Genomic DNA, 17,975 nt, shown 5'->3' with positions numbered 1-17,975 from the left:
TGTCCTGTTTTGTCAAGGTGCTTCACAGGCTTTGGTATGTGTTTGACTACTGTAGGGGTTGACATAAGTAAATGTACACAGACAGTGCATGATCTAAAAGGCCTGACGTACAATGTACAATAGCAAGTGAATGATTTACTCAACACCACAGTAGATCGTTATTTCTAATCTTCATAATGGCCCTTGAAACATAGCTATTATCCCCATGTTACATGGAGGAAACTGAGGATCAGGGAAGTTAACGACAAATAAGGTTCAAGGCTAGTCAATGGCAAAACTGGCATTCAAATCCAAGCGTATCTGGCTTGTTTTTTATATTGAGATATAATTGACATATAACATTGTATAAGTTTAAGGAGCATGACATGTTGATTTGATACATTTCTATATGGCAGTATGATTACCACCATAATATTAGCTAACACATCATGTCCTCCCATAATTATCATTTCTTTTTTATGGTGAGAACATTTAAGATCTAGTTTCTTAGCAACTTTGAAGTGTATAGTACTTGTGATTAAAATGAACAAGTCTATCTGGCTTTAAAGCATTTTCCCACTGCACATACTGCTCCCTCAAAAAAAAACACAGAGAAAACCAACACTTAAATTCTAGTGTTTGAAAGGACATCAAAACTGCATTTGAGTATTTAAAATATTTGCATTTATTTATATCCTTTTAGTAGTATAAAGTGTGAAATAAGAAAAAAGGGAACATTAAAGTAGGCAGGAAGACAGGCAGGGGAAAAAGGAAAAGTTATTTCTACAATGCAGCAGCAGAACTAAATCAGATCACTTAACCAACCTGATCAAGAACAAACAGTTTCTTGGCTACATTGTTGACTAGCTCATGTAACTTAAGTCATGGTTATTTTCACTAGGATGGTCAAGAAATCCATTTCTCTTTCTTCCCTATTTGCCCCAAGGTCTTGTTACGACATCCCAGAAACCGTCACCACAGTCAAGACAACGAACATGTCCATCACCCCCAAAAGTCTCCTCATGCTTCTTTTAATCCATCCACTCCTTGTCCCAGGCAACCACAGATCTGCATTCCATCATGATTTTCTAGAATTCTATAGAGCTGGAATTATACACTAGGTACTCTTTTTTTGTCTGGATTCTTTTACTTAGTGTAACTATTTTGAGAATCATCCATGTTGTTGCATGTATAACACTTTTTCTTTTTTATGGCTGAATAGTATTCTATTATACAGATACACCACAATTTGCTCATCAACTCACCTGTTGATAGACATTTGGGTTGTTCCACTTTTTGGTTATTATGAATAAAGTTGCTATGAACAATCATGTACAAATCTTTGTTTAGACATATGCTTCCATTCCTCTTAGTACATACTTAGAAACAAAGTAGCTAGGTTGTTTGTTTGTTTGGTAGGTGTATGGTATACTATATGTTTAATTATGAAACTTCCAAAGTGTTTTTCAAAGTAGTTGTACTATTTACATTCCTGTCACTGGTGTATGAGAATTCTAATTTCTTCACATCTTCACCAAGTTTAAGATTCACTTTTCATTACACTTTTGTATTTAAAAATAAATGTTGTCTTTTTCAAGGAAATATATACTTATGTTTTAGTTCCAGAGAAATCTGCACTCTGCATACGCTTCTCCACCAACAACTCCCAAGTTTTAGTCTCCTACCTCTTTGCTCACTTCCGACATTATACTTAAAAAACAAAACTAACATCTATTGAGCTCCTGGACTTGGAGTCCAAAGACCTAGGTCTAAATCTGGCTCTTCTACTACAAGTGCATATCCTCTTAGCATTGAAGACTTACAGCCTCACTTTCCTCATCTATAAAGTGGAAATAGTGTTCCTTAAAAGAGAAAATGCATGAGGTCAAAAGTGGTAGTGCCTGGTACCCAGAGACAATACACTATATATGAACAAATGAATGATGTGAGTCATGTCAAAAGAACAACTTTTCGGCATATCTCTGGCCTGGGACAGAGGAATACAAATCATTTCGCAACTGAATTACTTAAATATTTATTAGATTTGGATAAATTCAGATTTATGTGATTCCAGATTTGCAACCTTCTCTGTATATCACACAATGAGGAAATCATTTGGATTTCTTAATGTTATTTATTCAATTTTTGAATTTAGCAAGCAAGGCATTCCTAGGGAGATGGCATCTTTGGTTGACTTTATTTAATTTCTTGAGGGAAATAGCTGGGATTCCTATAATTATTCCCTATATATTTGATCTACAAAAACTCTGAATCTAGTCCTTGGGGATATGTCTGGGTGCACGATGCAAAGAGAGCCGTGATGATGAGATCTGGCCCATCATCTTGACTGGTATCTGTGCCCAGGTCATCACAGGAAGCAGGCTCCTGGCCTGTTCTCCTCTGGTTCCTGGCTATGGATCATGTGAAACAGGCATTGGAGAAGAAGAGCACGGACTGTGAACTTCAGCATAGGAGAGAGACGGCTACAAGCAAAGAAAGAGAAAAGGTCGCTGGTGGAGGGAGATAATCTGGATGCCTAGGTCTCTCCTGGTGAGCCTTTGTAGGGCATGTGGAGGCTCTCAGGATTCCCAGGGATGGAATCATACAGGTCCCAGGGAGTGGCCAGCATACTCACAGGGAGGTCCCTCAGGCAATTCAGCCTCTGCTTGTCCAACCTACACTCATCTCTTCTCCGCCAAACCCACTTTCTCTGGGGTTCCCTTCCCTGGTGAATGGCGCCACCCCCCACCCCTTCTCCTGCTCCAGCCAGAACCAGAATTTCACCCCTGGGTCCTCACATCTCACATGCTATCAATGACCAAGTCCTATGAACTCTGTCTCCTAAATATCACTTTAATGCCTCCATTTCCATGGACCCTTTTTCCCATCACCCAATTCCATCGTCCAATGCTGTCACCATTATCTCTTACTGGTGGACTGAGACAGTCCACCAGTCTTTATTCTTTATTCTTTTGTCTTTATTCTTTTTTTGTCTTTATTCTTTCTCCACTCCAATTCTTTCTATACACTGTAGCCAGTGATATTTCTGAACTACAAATCTGATATGTCACTTGTATGCTGCTGAAAGTCCTTTCATAACTTCCCATTAATTCGAAATCCAAACTCTTCAACATGGCTTGCAAAGTTTTTTTGATCTGGCTCCATTGACTTCTTTTCTATGTCTCAGCCATCATACCTTAGTGTCAACACCACTTCCTCAAGGATGTCTTTCTGGATCCCCTGCCTCTAGGTTTTGTTCCCCTCCTTGCCACCTTAGAACCCTGTTCTTCCACATCACAGCATGTAGCGGACCCTCTGTGCAGATCAGCTGGTTGTGCTTCCCCCTCTGCATCGTACATGCCACAGGAAGAGGCTTTGTTACGATAACTGTTCACACCCCTAGTCTCAAACATCATAGGAGCTTAATGAATATCTGTTGGCTAAGTGAAACAAGGTCTTCTGAGGACGCATTCGATTGCTAAAGAGGCAATAAAGCGTAGTCATGAAGAATTACACAAGCCTTGGTTTGAATCCTAGGTATGCCATCAATTAAGTTACTTGACTCCTCTGAGTCTTCATCTTAGAAAAGTTGGGCTAATTATAGCACCTACCCTCAGATGATTACTATGAAGATATAATTGGATGATGCCTGTAAAAATGACTCGAATAGGGCATGTAACATAGGAAATAATAATAGCCTATTGTATTGACAAATAAAATATCTAGAAATCATGTGAAAGTTATTAAAAATAAATATGCTCCAAATTGTGTTTCCACCAATTTAGGGTCTCAATACAAGGAAAAATAAAATACTAATTCTGGCTATGAGAATTGATAGTTATAAATGACTTAAATAAAACTAGTTTTCATAATTATGTGCAAGGCATTGCATTCAGGCCTGGGGACTCAATGAAAACAGTATAGATGTGGTTCTTGCTCAGGGAGCTAACAGTCTGGAGGGAATACAGACATGACTCCCAATCACAGCAACAGATGATCAGAAATGATGACCCACTGGGACAGACAGGGTGCTGGGTACAAAATGGGACTATGACGTGGCAGTGAAGGGGCCAGAGGAACAAGATAAGGCTGGAGGAGCACTGTAGCTGCGATAAGGATTTTGGTCTTTATGCGAAGTGTATGAAGACATGGCTTTTACATAGGAGAGTGACGTGATCAGAAATGCAGCTTAAAAATATCATTTTTGACAGTAAGGGAAGAAACGAATGGAGATGGACAGGCACGCATGTGAAAGTAGCTGGAGCTGATTGCTGTAGTCCAAGTAAGAGACGGTGGTATTTTTGCATAGGTGGTAGCAGTAAGTATGCAGAAATACTGTAATCAAGCACATTATACATATTTATTTTCCAGGAGTGGCAGAGTGGAAAGGATACAGATTTTGCAATCACAAAGATTGAGGTTTCACTCCTGGCTCCACTAACAACTGTAAAACTGTGGGCAAGTTATTTCACCTTATAAATTTTATTATGCCCTTTTTAGAAATGAAGAAACTAATACCACCCAGAGGGAGTTGTAGTGAGGATAAAAGAGAAAATGCACATACAAGCGCTGACCACAGGGCCTGGCACATCACAGGTGCTCAACAAACGACAGCTCTTAGTGTTAAAATAATTAAAATAAAATAAAACTCTCTGATCTATAGCCAGGCTATGCTATTATTAATTTACAAGATCTGTGACTATAAACCTAAGTTTTATCCCAGTCCTCCAAATTCAATAAACTAATTAACATACAATTTTGAGGATATATTATGTGTGGGTGATAATAAAAGAAGCACAAACCACATCTCAGCCACAAAAGCAGATATTTGTTCAGTGTAGCTGTCATGAATTCTGAGTTAGTGGAGTTTGAATTGATTTTACCATATTAGATAATTCGAGACTTGGTGAGGAAGGCCCTCTTCATAAAGATTTCTTGGAAACTTTATTTCACTGGTAACTACTTTGGCAGGTGCAGATCACAGTGCAGAAAAGTGCAGGTTCCTGGGCAGGAGGCTGGGTTTCATCTGGCTTCCCCTACCGGCTACCAATGTCACTTGAAGCAAGTCACTTAATGTCCTTAAGTTTCAGTTTCCTCATCTGTAAAATGGGGACAGTAATAATTCCTCCATTACAGGGTTATTGTGGCGACCATGCGAGATAATCCGTGTAAAGCACTTCACACAGTGCTTAGTGCATAATAAGCATTCAATATCTGTTAATTATTACTGAAAAAGATAAGTATCACAAGCCTTTGCTTAATTAAACAGCAACACTGAGAAATGTGCTAAGTTGAGATTCATTAGGAAGTTATTAAGAGGCTTGTTTTAAAAGTCTGACAGTTATATAAATCTGTTGCTTACTGTTGAGCTATCAAATTGTTTTAGAAAATCAGGACATTTAGGTTGTGCAGTGATGACTGTACACCACTAGATGGCACCGTGCACACTTCACTAACTATCCATCGAACTTTAACTGGCATAGAGCACATGCTATTAGGCCAGGCGATAGAAGTGGGGTTTCCTCATCTATGTAACTGCATACATTTGATACTAGTATACTAGATAAGGCAACATTTTACATAATGAAATTATTTAGTTAACATTAACCATATCAAGAATAAACAAAAAGTATTCTTAAAAGTTGTATTTATTGCTTTATAGAATCCTAAATATAATGTTAGTGTTAATTTCAGACATTAATTATTAATATCTCACAGTTTGTCTTTATAAATAAATGGAAATAGATATAGCTTCAATAGTTTGCCTTAAATTCAGGCTGTCTCAAGTAGAAAAGGGCTAGCTTAGGAGCTGGGGTGTGGGGGTGGGGGGAAGTGTTTGCATGTGAGTAGAGATGAGTTTGCGAATCTCAAGTGATGTTTCTTATGTTTGCTGATGTCTTACACTATTTTAATAGGAGATAGACTCTTTAGTTCATTGTTAGAGATGACTTAAGTCCAAGTATCCCTGGGAGAAGTGCAAAAATGCCCAACTCATCTATACCTAGATAGAAATGATTGATGTCATAAACTTTATTAGAAGTAAGTGAATCATATAAATAGGGTAGAATACGGGAGAGAGGGTGCAGAAAGGATAGCAATATCAAAGACAATTTCAGGATTTAGTCTATTTCATGATTTAGTCCAGGTCCGGCCTTCCCTGGACCATATCACAGAGACTGGGCCAGTCAGTGAAGCCAAGCACGATGTCCTTTTTCTAAAGCAGCTGGAGGTCTCCTCAAAAGCCCAGATTCTACACTTACTGATTCCAAAATTTAAGAGGGTGGGAAAAGGGTTGACAAAGCTCTCCAGGTGATTCTGACAATCACTGATTTATAAACCTCTAGAAGGCTCTCAAAGGGCTTGCAGCTGGGAAAGGTCAATAAACAATCATCTTATAGTGACCTCACTCAGTCATTCTGGAGCAGTGTTTCTCAACCGTGACTCCACGATGGAATCACCTACAAGGTTAAAACAGCTCCCTGGTGATGCCGCTGCTGCTGATCCTGGACCATACTTTGAGTTGCAAGGCACCAGGCTTGTTAGAAATGCAGAATCTCAGGCCCCAACCTCGGACCTAGAGAATCAGAATTTGCATTTTAACGACACCCCCAGGCAGTTCATATTCAAAGTACGAGAAGCACCCCTCGAAGTCAGTAGTTCTCAGCCCTTTGGCATTAAGACAGCCTGCTGTGTTCTAACAGGTTGTGAGGTGTGTGGCAAGAAGCTGGTAACTTTCAATTAATTTATGCAGTTTAAGAATGATTTATATCATTACGTATATATACATTGTTTTAGAGGGGTTCAAGATTTACATCTATGAGAAGGTCACTCGTTGTGTTATGATGTGCTTTCTTTTTTGTGTGTGTGTGAGGAAGATTGGCCAAGAGCGAACATCTGTGTCCATCTTCCTCCATTTTGTATATGGGACGCCGCCACAGCATGGCTTGATGAGCAGTGTGTATGTTCATGCCCAGGATCAGAACATGCGAACCCCAGGCCACCGAAGCGAAGTGCACAAACATAACCACTACGCCCCTGGGCCGGCCCCATGATGTGCTTTCTTAATTTGGAGAAAAGGAAATTGCAGTTAGGCTGGGAATTGAACATAATCTGTTCATATGCCATTGGGAATATATATATGTCCTCTAGTGTGTAGACGGTGTGTGTGTGTGCACCCATATACACGCCCTCTCGACCCCCACCCACCCTTGCTACCCATGCTTAAAATGATGATGCCTGTTGTCTGAGGCTTTGTTATGACTGTTTTCCAGTCTCTGAGACAGGCAGGTAAAAGCAGGGAGAGTTCTGCTGTTGACTTACTCATCAAATTCCAGTGCAAAGGAGATAGGTTGTTTTGCCTGAAAACTCATCTGATTCTCCCCTCCCTAAACCTAAGTTTTCTGACCTTCAGCAAACTCCCAGTATTAATTTTCCATTGTAACCACACTCTTCAAAGTATGAGAACCAAGTACAGGTCGTATTTCTGATTAGTTTATTCTGCGAGTTTGAAGTGCTGAATTGTGTTAACTGACATAGCAGATTCTTAAAATATGTTTGTAGGCTTGTAGAAAAGTTAATTATGGGATTCATTCTTTTAGTTATCCACTAAAGCTCTGATGTTCTTGGCACTAAAAGATGAGCACACATAGAAGCATTGTCTTTTTCCTATTACAGCCTTTAAACGGGAAGTTTCATTCAGTACAGTCATGTGCCACATGACATTTCAGTCAAAGGCGGACCACATATACGACAGTGGTCCCATAATATTAGTACCTCTAGCCTAGGTGTGTAGTAGGTTACACCATCTAGGTTTGTGTAAGTACACTCTATGACATTCGCATAACGATGAAATCGCCTAACAATGCATTTCTCAGAATGTACCCCGTCATTAAGCACCACATGAGGGTATTCTAAATGCCAAGTAGACTTTAAGTAAAAATGCTTTTACGGAGCTTCACACGGGGGCATGCTGCCACAGGGATGGGGTGTGAGGAGATGGGGAGAACATATCCCTTGTGAGTGTCAGGAACGATCCAGGTTCCTCTTCACACTCATTGCCCCAAGCCACTAACTAGCCTTCTTTCTTAGCCTTCCACTCCAGAGACCTAAAACTTCATTCATACAAGTATTTATTCAGCCGTTACTATGTGGCAGTGCTATTCTGGGTTCTAGAATTAGTGTGAACAAGATAAGCAGGTCCCTGACCACACAGAACTCATAGGTGGTGAGGAATAGAGATATTTAGCAAGTGAGTATTGAGCGTGCAACAATAATCTATTTTCTCTTATAGAGAAAAAAATGGGCTTAAATATAGTGGATGTCAATTCAAGTCTTTCCTCATTTGTATAATGGGAATAATAATATCCACCTTTCTTATCTTACAAGTGTTCTGAAGAACAATGAAAATTTACATGGAAAACAGTAAAATGTAAAGCATGATATACATTTCAGGAATTATTCTTATTTTTGAGAGAAAACAGGAATTAAAATTTGCTGTCATATTCAGATAGAATTATAAAGCTTCCCCCCAAAATTCTTTAAATTCTTTATTCCATCCTGTCAGTTAGAAAGATATTTATCCCTTAATACAAACTTTCTTCTACAATTTCAGCTTTGTTTTCCTCTTAAAGGATGTCATGATGTTTGAATCCACGAGAGATTGTATCACAGTGACGACTATTTTAGTTCAGTTTCAGATCAAATACGTTGAAATTCAGAGAGCCTCAGCTCATGAGAAAAAAAGAATATTTCAACGTATCACTACTTACCATACTCTATTGCATGTACAAGCGTTAACATATGGAGAAAGACTGCCATATGCTTATACATACAGAGTTGGGAAAGGAAACAAGAAATAAAGTTCCATAATATTTTCAAAAGAAATTAAATCCAACCAGTAATTTTCAAGTTTCTACAATACATTATGCTTGATGTTATAGGTGATTTAACAAAATCTGAGCGCCTGACCATAAAAAGAGATTGTAATTCCCATGGGGAGAGACACATTCAGATGGCCTAAGTGAAGATCAGGACGAGACACTATGTTATTAAAAGCCCACACCCACAGTGTGGATTTAAATAAAAAAACTACTGGAGCTCAAAATACAGGGATGCTACTGCGGGCTGGAAACTTTGGAAAGGTTTAGAGGAGGAGGAGGTAGGGCTCAAGTTGGTTCATGAATCACAGCAGGATATGAATACATGGAGATGAGGAGGGGACGATACTCCGGGAAGAAGAGGACGGAGCGAGCAATAGCACAGAGCAGTGAATAAAGATGGTGCCATCAGATCTGACCCGACTGGGCCAGAGGAGTTTGTGCCGGGGCTCACTGGAAAGCAGGGTCTGTAACTAAGTAAACTTTTCTTGCCTGTTATATAATACTTCTCTAATTTTTCAGTAAGCAAATAGAGAGATTGAGAATTTGTATCCTGTAAAGTTTAATGCTTAGTTTCATTTTCAAACTACCATATCAGCTAATTCAGATTCTGATCTACAGCTAACCAGCCTAGTGATGAAACCAGAGGTGATCTTCAGAGCAGTAAGTGCGTCTCAAACTGTGGCCTCTGATTCCATAGGTCTGGAGTGTGGCCAGGGCATCCCTAGGTTTAAGTAGCTCCGTTGGTTATTTTAAACGACAATGAATTTTGAGAACCACTGCTATGGAGCACCACTTAAAGGATGGAGCTAGACGAGACAGGAAGAAGAGAAAATTGATGCTCATTTGATTCAGAGGAATTTATTTAAAAGGTATCATGAGAACCCTGGGAGCATTGTGGTCAAGAAAGCCATGTGCAAATTAGCCAGTTGTTAAGATTTTCTCAAATAAATAATATATTTTTACGTCCTTATTCAGGCCTTTGATCATGACAAAATAGTGTTTAAAAAGCTGTTAGGGAAGAAGAACTCAGTCAAGGAGTATGTTTTGCCAGGGTCAACAAATGTATTTTGATGTGATTATACTGAAGATACTAGCCATCACTCACATTAACCAAACACTGAGTTCAGAAAGAAAACGTTAATAAAAGTATAATTTTCAGATTTGATTTCCATTAGCAAACCATGAGCTATACCTTTATAATATAGGAATCTAAACAGCATCTGAGTAGCTCACCAAATTATTTTATGCTTTCAAACTCAACATCTTTCTTGCTCCCAAAATATGCCTTTATCACCCAGATACTTCTCTTTGCTATCCAAGGATCCTTGGAGAGAAGCATCATATCTTACAGAGATAACACTTTAGTTTCACTTTAATTTCCTGCTTAAGGTGGATTGTGTAATAGAGCTTCAGGAAAATGTCTACAACATATTTTTGGTGTAAAATCAAATTGGATATCATGCCAGTTCTCAAAGTCCCTGACAGTACACCTACTGCCTACTAAGAAGAAGTATTCAGCATTTCTTAAATTGTGTTTGTAGACCAGCATCATTATTTAAAATGAGGTATAATAATTGTTGGCTCAATAGCTGTCATACTGTAAATTAAATTTAACTAAATTCAATTGAAGAAGCATTTATTAAGCCTATTATTTTTCAAAGTATTGTACCAAGGGTTGTAAAAATAATAAGAGAAGGTAAATGAAAAGAAAGATCTGAACAATAACTAATTTCTCACTGCAAGTGTTTAACTTTGTTCAGAATATATTTAATAACTTCAGAAGCAAGAGGATCTAGTATCTTTCCTCCCCTCTGGCTAGTCATTTTAGCCTTCACTGGATAACTTTGCATAGGTTCCTTCAGCGTGCCCTTACCATTCCTACATTTAGTGCCCTCGTATGGGCTTTTACTGCCTTCTACTTAGATTTCTACAGCAAGCCTCCTCACTTATCTCCAGTTTCTGCCCTTTTGCATCTATCCTAAGAAATATTATAAGGCTCAGCTCTGGTCATGCCATTTTCCATTGCCTATTGAGTAAAACTCAAGCTTCTAAGCATGAAAATCAGTGTTTGGACTCTAGTCTCCTAATCTCTAGCCTCATCTCCCACTATTCTCCAGCTTCTCCCAAGACTCCTATGCCCCAGCCACACTAGACTTCTTCCAATTCCAGAATACGCCCTTGGCTTTCCTGTATGTGCCTTTACTCAGCCTGCTCCCTTCATCAGGTGTACCCTTCAGTCTACGCTCTTTCAAGGTCTTACCTGTATGCCCTGGGAAGTCCATTCTGATACCCTCAGGTGGAATTACTCTCTCCCTTTTGTTGCTCCAGACACCTTCAGATATCTATGACCACTTATGACACTCTGCATTTCCCACAGTTATTAATGGATAAGTTGTTCCCTCCATTTTTTAGATAAGCCCTTGACTGGACTTCAGGGGAGAGGAGGGTCTCTGAAATGATGAGCTAAATTTCATGATTAGGGTCATGTGTGTTTTCGGGGGAAGGGTTCATAACTTTCATCAGACTCTCTCAAAGACATATGGGGAAAAAAGCTTAAGAACCATAGTACTAAGCACTTCCACATTACAAGCAACTTGAAGACATGGACTGTGTCTTGTTCATCTTTGTATTCCTCACAGCTCCTTGCCTAATGCCTTGTTCAAACTGGGTGGTCAACAATGCTTGGTGAATGGAATAGGGTAGAGCGCCTACCATTTGCCAGAGACCACATATAATCCCTAGAAGCTTTCCCTTTACCTCAGTACTCTAAGAAAGCTCACTGAGACTTAATTGAGCATGGTTTCCCACAGTATCTTTAGTATTCCTTACATACTATGACTGGAGCAGATGGCCAGAATCCTAGATGCCGGAGGCCACACTTCAAGACAAAGAGCATCCACAGAGCTGGCAACCATGAGGAACTGTCTTCTACTTTTCCTTTATTGCTATTGCTCTCAGGGACTCTGCATCATGTGCCCATCTGGCCAAGATGAACACTAATAGACAAAGAACACAGGGACACTGAAGAGTAGGTAAGCAGTAATCAGCTGGGAAGTGTTACTTTTTCTGCACTCGCTCTGTAGTGTTTAAATATATAATTAATTGTCTTTGTGCAATAAGAGTAAATAACGGGCTAGAAAACAGAAAATGCATTTCATTCATCCTTTTGGAAGACAGCTATGGCCCAGTTTCCTAGTGTATGGAAAATTGTTTGGGACATAGGTTAGCATTTGGGATGAAGAGATCTCTAGATGGCTAATCAGCAGTACAGATTATCTACAGGTATCTTGAGTGAGGTCAAGAATATGGGAAGTGTATCCTTTGTAAAAAAAACCAAAACAAAACTTTAAAAGTGAGTAGAAAATACTGATGAGAAAACCTTCAACACAGAACGCCAAGGCACACAGTAGATGATGTTTCAGACACCTCTTTTGCACCTTTTCAAAATCTTGGCTCCACCCCTTTCTCCAGCCCATGCAGGAGTGACCATCACAATGTAGACTTTGACCAGCTCGGTGCAGCCGCAACCAGACAGCACTGGCCTCAGGCTCTTGCTGCATACCTCTGATGCCTCAGCACGAACATCTGGAACCTGCCTGGCACTCACACATGTGCAACCCAGAAGCGCGGGGCTGTAACTCTTGCAGGCCACCCTTGACTAATGCAAGACAGAGCAGCTGGATTAGTACCTCCTCCTTTTGTCCCCTGGATGGACAGTTCACAAGGTTCCTTAGAAGTTCCTGCCTAGTCGGTTGGCTTTCCTTCCTTGTTCCCGTTCTGCTGTGGGTTCACTATCCAAATGAGTTGCTTCCACACGAGCCTTGTCACGGGGAAACACAGGCTGAAGCACAGGTTCTAAGCAAGTCCCCATCTATCACTGATTGAACCCTCCCAGAATAATAAATGAGAGGAAAATGATGATTGTGACCATGTTCATAGTAGATTCTGATTCTGTTTGGTCACAGAAATTTTCCTCAGCTTATCCTTCTCCACAATACAATATCACTGTCTTATTCAGCAGGGTTGAATTTGAAAAATAAAATGTATCACACTTGATTTTACATTGAAGTTTATTATTTTCTGAGAAATTAAGCTATTTAGGGCTGATGCCATTATTATTATTTTTGCAGCAGGCTCAGTGGTCCACAAGCTTGCCTCTTGATGACAAGTCTTGACAGACTTTGTAGGACAGTGACTTTGTTTACATATGGCACTTGGCTAATATTTGGAAGTTAGAAGTTGAGTTCTTAATTATATGATTTTATCTGGTGTTTATCTAAGGGAAGCCATTCAATACGTCTTGTGCTATGCTCTCCTCATCTGGAACAAACAGAACTTGACAATTCCTAATAGGAAAGGAGGTAAAGCAGAAGTCCTAGCCCAACACCATTAATGATTAAAAATAGCTACAGACTTAATTTATTTCCATAGCTATAGATACACTTGATTTCTTTTAACTACCATATTTATAAGTAATTTTTTTTTTTGCAGAAAATGACAGTTCACTCAGGGGACTGACAGGCTAGATATAAGTTTATCTAGCAAAGTTTTAGGGTGTATCTACTATTTGATATTCACAAAATCAGAAGTTTTATAATAAATAGAACACACCATTAGATTCTCAACTTGAGGTTATTCTAATACTAAATTTGTACACTAAGGAATATTACCATACTTCCCCCCTACCATGGTCTAGCGTAATGCTTGGCACGCAGTAAATCTCAGTCCATATTTGTTGAATGAATAAACAAATGAGTGATTGTTAATAATGACAACACCACCACAATGTCAACAAAGCCTCAACGAGGAGTAAATCAAGGTGGCATCAGGAATGACTTTCCTGCAGGATCACAGGTAAGGTTTTGCAGGCGAGGCCATTCTCCCATCCCTGTCCTCCTGACTCCTCTGTTTTCTCTCAGTGTTCGCCACAGCCCAGCGATCCTGGAGCCAGGCTGTGGGAGAGCACCCCATGGGTAACCCTTCATCGCTCCACTGACTCACTCTGGGCTGCTCCAGCAGGCTCACAGGAAAAGAGCTTGGCAGACCACTGAGGGAAGGTCACTGAATCTTGCTTTGGCACCCATTAGATGGGGCTGGGGAAGCTTGAAAGGCATTCCTCTGCATGCAACACTCTTTCCCAGCTGACTGGGGCATTTGAAGATGATGCTCTTTCCTAAACCGTGAGAGTAAAACGGCTTAATTGGCACAGCTTCCTGGCATAACACAGAAGCAGGAGAAAGAAAAGGAAGCTGAAGGATGTTACATCCAGATTCCTGGAAACAAGACTACAGGCGTCGGCTTAGTTCACAGGTTGTGCATGCAGTGGTAGCGGCTGAGCAGACAACACTTCCAGCATTCTCTAAAATTAAAAATACTAACAAGAAAACAAAATCCTGAATCTTTAAGATCTTAAAAGTAAAAGCAAATAAAGGAAAGGAGCAGCTTTAACTAAACCCATATCACAAGCATCAGGACTTTAAAATTATAGCTTTTCTCTACCAGCAATTCACTCTGATTGAGGGATACATTTTTGCCATTGGTCCATCGCGCCCAGAGAGGAGCAGTTTTTCCATTGCTATGGTGCACAGGCATCTTTAATGGGTTTGTTTATGTTCTGCTGCCACCACCAACTTCCCCACAGGGAATTCTTGGGAATGTTGTATTCTAGGGCAATGCATTTTTCTTTATTCTAAACAAGTGTTTAGAATGATTCAAATCAGGAATGAAAATGTGTATCAAAAACATTTGGAACAATACAACCAAAGATAATTATGCTCCAAGGGTTTGTCATCTACCACTTATTTCTCTGTGAACATTCCGGCTTTTCCTTCTGACTCCTCGACTGGAGACAGTCCTTCTATCTTTCTTTTAAAACGCATCTCTTGTTGGGGATCTATTTCTTCTTGCCTGAGTTTTTACTTTAAACTTTATTTTTTTCACCCAAGGTTCTGTATGTCATTATCTGGAAAATAGAAAAGCCTATGTTCTTGGGCAGTGTGGTAGGCAGAATCTGAAGATGTTCCCCAGTCCCTCATAAGATTCCTGGCACATGGTATACACATAACTTCTCCCAGTTATTCAACCAAACAGTAATCCAAATACTGCTGTGAAGGAATTTTGCAGATGTAATTAAAGTTGCAAATCAGTTGACCTTAAAATAGGGAGATTACCTGGGGGGGCCTGACCTAATCACATGAGTCTTTAAACAGAGAGTTTTTGGTGGCTGGTCACAGAGGAGGAAATTACAGAGACACACTCTGGCTGTCATGGAAGAAGAAACAAACATCCATACTCTGAATGGGCTACGGGTGCCGTATGGCAAGGAATGTAGGTGGCCTGTAGGAACTGAGATTGGTCCCCAGCTGACTGTCAGCAAGGAATGGGGACCTTAATTCTTCAACTACAGGGAAATGAATTCTGCCAACAGCCAGTTCACTTGGAAGAGGATCCTTAGCCCCAGATGAGAACTAAAGACACAGCTAGCACTTTGATTTCAGCCCCCTGAGACCCTGAGCTGAGAGTCCAGCCATGCTGTCTTGGATTTCTACTTACAGACACTGTGAGATAATAAATGCGTTGTCTGCAGCTGCTAAGTGTGTGGTAATTTGTTATGCAATGATAGAAAACTGACACAGGCAGTCAAAAATCCACATACTTAAAAATGAGGCAGAGGTGAGGAATATGCTGGTATACTAGCTTGAAGAAAAATGAATGGGAGAATAGTATTTATTACTAAAATATCTAAAGGCTACTCCTGCATAAGGTTAGTTACTTGGCTGGTGGAAAATGAATGTAGTGGTGCATATTCATTCATTCATAGACGAATATTTATTCCGGACCTACTACATATATAGCACTCACTTGAGTTAATTTCTCAGTAATAGAGAAACATTTAGGTAAACGGATAACTGCATTTTTTGGTTCACAAGAAATCCTAAAAGAAGCTTAGAGCTACTAAAGACAAAAGCATGTGTTCTAACTTTAAATTATATCTGGATGAAGGATACTTTTTAAAATGTTACATTTACTAGAGGAAAGATATTTTGAGAAACTCTGAAAGCCCAGATACAAATATATACCCTTTCTCCTCTTTTCCTCTTAAACAAAATTTTAATAGATGTGAGTGACGGAAAGAAAATTCAGACTGTAACCAGAAGAACTAAAAGATGGTGCAATGTGAGCTGGGTGTCGGGGAGAGGATTCTTTGCCTTTTGCCTTTTGTTCACAGTATTAAACAGGAGGGATTAGAGGTTTCTGATTTATTTCTCTTGTTGCCTTTTGTTGTTCATGAACTTAAGGCTGCGTTCCATTGACTTCAAAGTAATTTCTGAAAAAAGATCTGCTAACATTACAGGGTATCTGGATCATTAACTATGTCAATGCTACTGAGGAAATAATGTTCTAGTAGAAACCAGTTATTTGTTTAAAATAAAGGCTGAGACGTTGCCCTTTCACACATGCTTATGAACGGTATATAGGGTATTTATTTTTGTGAAAAGTTACCAGGAAATCTGGAAGCTAAAGAAAAAGACAAGGCTGTTGATTAGAAAGGAGTATTAGGAATATTATTTGTATTCTCCTTTCTGTCCCATTCCTCCTAGAAAATAAAATAGCCAACTTGTTGTCCCCTAATTTTTAGAGACATTAATTCTTTTATTCTATTAGAGAAGGTGCTAGTCATGGTATGGAGAGGGGGTATGACAGGGTACAAAGATGAATGGTCAGGGAAAGAAGCTGATTTGGAAAACAGATCCTATGGAGAAAAGTTGAAGGAATGGAGAGTCTTTTGCCTAAAAAAAAGAAAAAAAAAAAAGATGGGCTTCTTACAACTCTTCTTTTACAGCAGAAGTTGGTAAATGTTTTTTGTGGACCAACAGACACCACCATATTATGTAGTAATATTACATAGAGATTACATAGGCATATATGTAATGAGAGAAAACAAATCTCCACAACATTTTTACTGATGAAATTAAAAATATAATAATTGAGTACATTTTTTTTTAAAATGCTGGTTTATCAGTGAGAAGACTGGAATTCTTTTCTGGAGGGATAACATTTTGCTCTGCTTGGGTTACAAGTTAATGTTCCTTGTTTTCAAATCGGTTACAAATATTTATCTATAAAATCTATTCTTAGTTCACTGCCTATACAAAAATAGGTGCTGGGCTGCATTTAGTCCACAGGCCACAGTTTTCTGGACTCGTATGTGGAGTATTTTTAGAACATCAAAAACCAGTTATTCTCAGCATCCGTCGGGAATTGCATTAAAGGGAATGAACATGGATGTCAGTGATAGGAATCAATGATCTATATGGGAAACCATAAATAGAGGAGGCAAGAACTGTGAGGAAGGAAATATAGGGAATTAACTAACACTTTTGATCTTTTAATTTAGATAAAAAAGAAATATCCTAAAAATCTATACACTCCATCCTATGTCCAGACAATATTTATTTTTCTACATGATGACTTTACAAGTTTTTATGTTTTTTCCTCCATTTTGTAGTTTTAAAGTTTAGTTTTGGTAACATACAAAATAAATTTTATCTGTAAATAAGGTCTGGACCTAAAATAAACAACCTGTTCTCAGTTACAGTCCATCAATTTCTGTGGAGTTAATACTTAATAAGAGTTTCCAATAAAGCACTGCACTTACAAATACACAACCTGGATTTTTTTCTTATTCCTTTTATTGTAGAGCAAAATTCTGTTATACAGTACCATAATTTATTGTGGGCTAGGCTTTATTGCAGACAAAAATTATCTTCCTCTAATACAAGAGTGTGTATTCAATGTTGACTAAAATTATGTCACATAAACACCAGTGCTTCTGGTTATCTTCCTAAAACGAAGACTCCAATTTTGATTAAGATAAGCCAGGCTCAAGAGTGTTAGCATTTTGCAAGCACCACAACACCACAACTGTTATATTTATTATCAGGAAGGAAAACTCAGCAAACACATATAGTACTTGCATTTAACGCTTCTGATCAAGGAGGAAACAATTAGCAAAAGAAGCTTAATTTTAGCAGAGCATTCAAAATATGCTCGTTTTTCTTCCTTGAGCCTTAGTTTTGTCTAGTTTGTATGGAATGTAATATTTTTCTCATCCTA

At 39.0% G+C, this 17,975-nt stretch overlaps 1 protein-coding gene across 10 annotated transcripts in view; it reads right to left on the bottom strand.

Annotated features, from left to right (window-relative positions):
• DTNA (dystrobrevin alpha) overlaps positions 1-17,975 on the bottom strand; it is a 352,070-nt gene that overhangs the window by 94,360 nt on the left and 239,735 nt on the right. The window lies entirely within an intron of this gene.

The sequence above is a fragment of the Diceros bicornis genome, chromosome 16 (assembly GCF_020826845.1).
Source record: "Diceros bicornis minor isolate mBicDic1 chromosome 16, mDicBic1.mat.cur, whole genome shotgun sequence".
In the NCBI taxonomy this organism is placed as follows: Eukaryota; Metazoa; Chordata; class Mammalia; order Perissodactyla; family Rhinocerotidae; genus Diceros; species Diceros bicornis.
The sequence above is the reverse complement of the archived record's forward strand: the minus strand, read 5'-3'. Positions and strand labels throughout refer to the sequence as shown.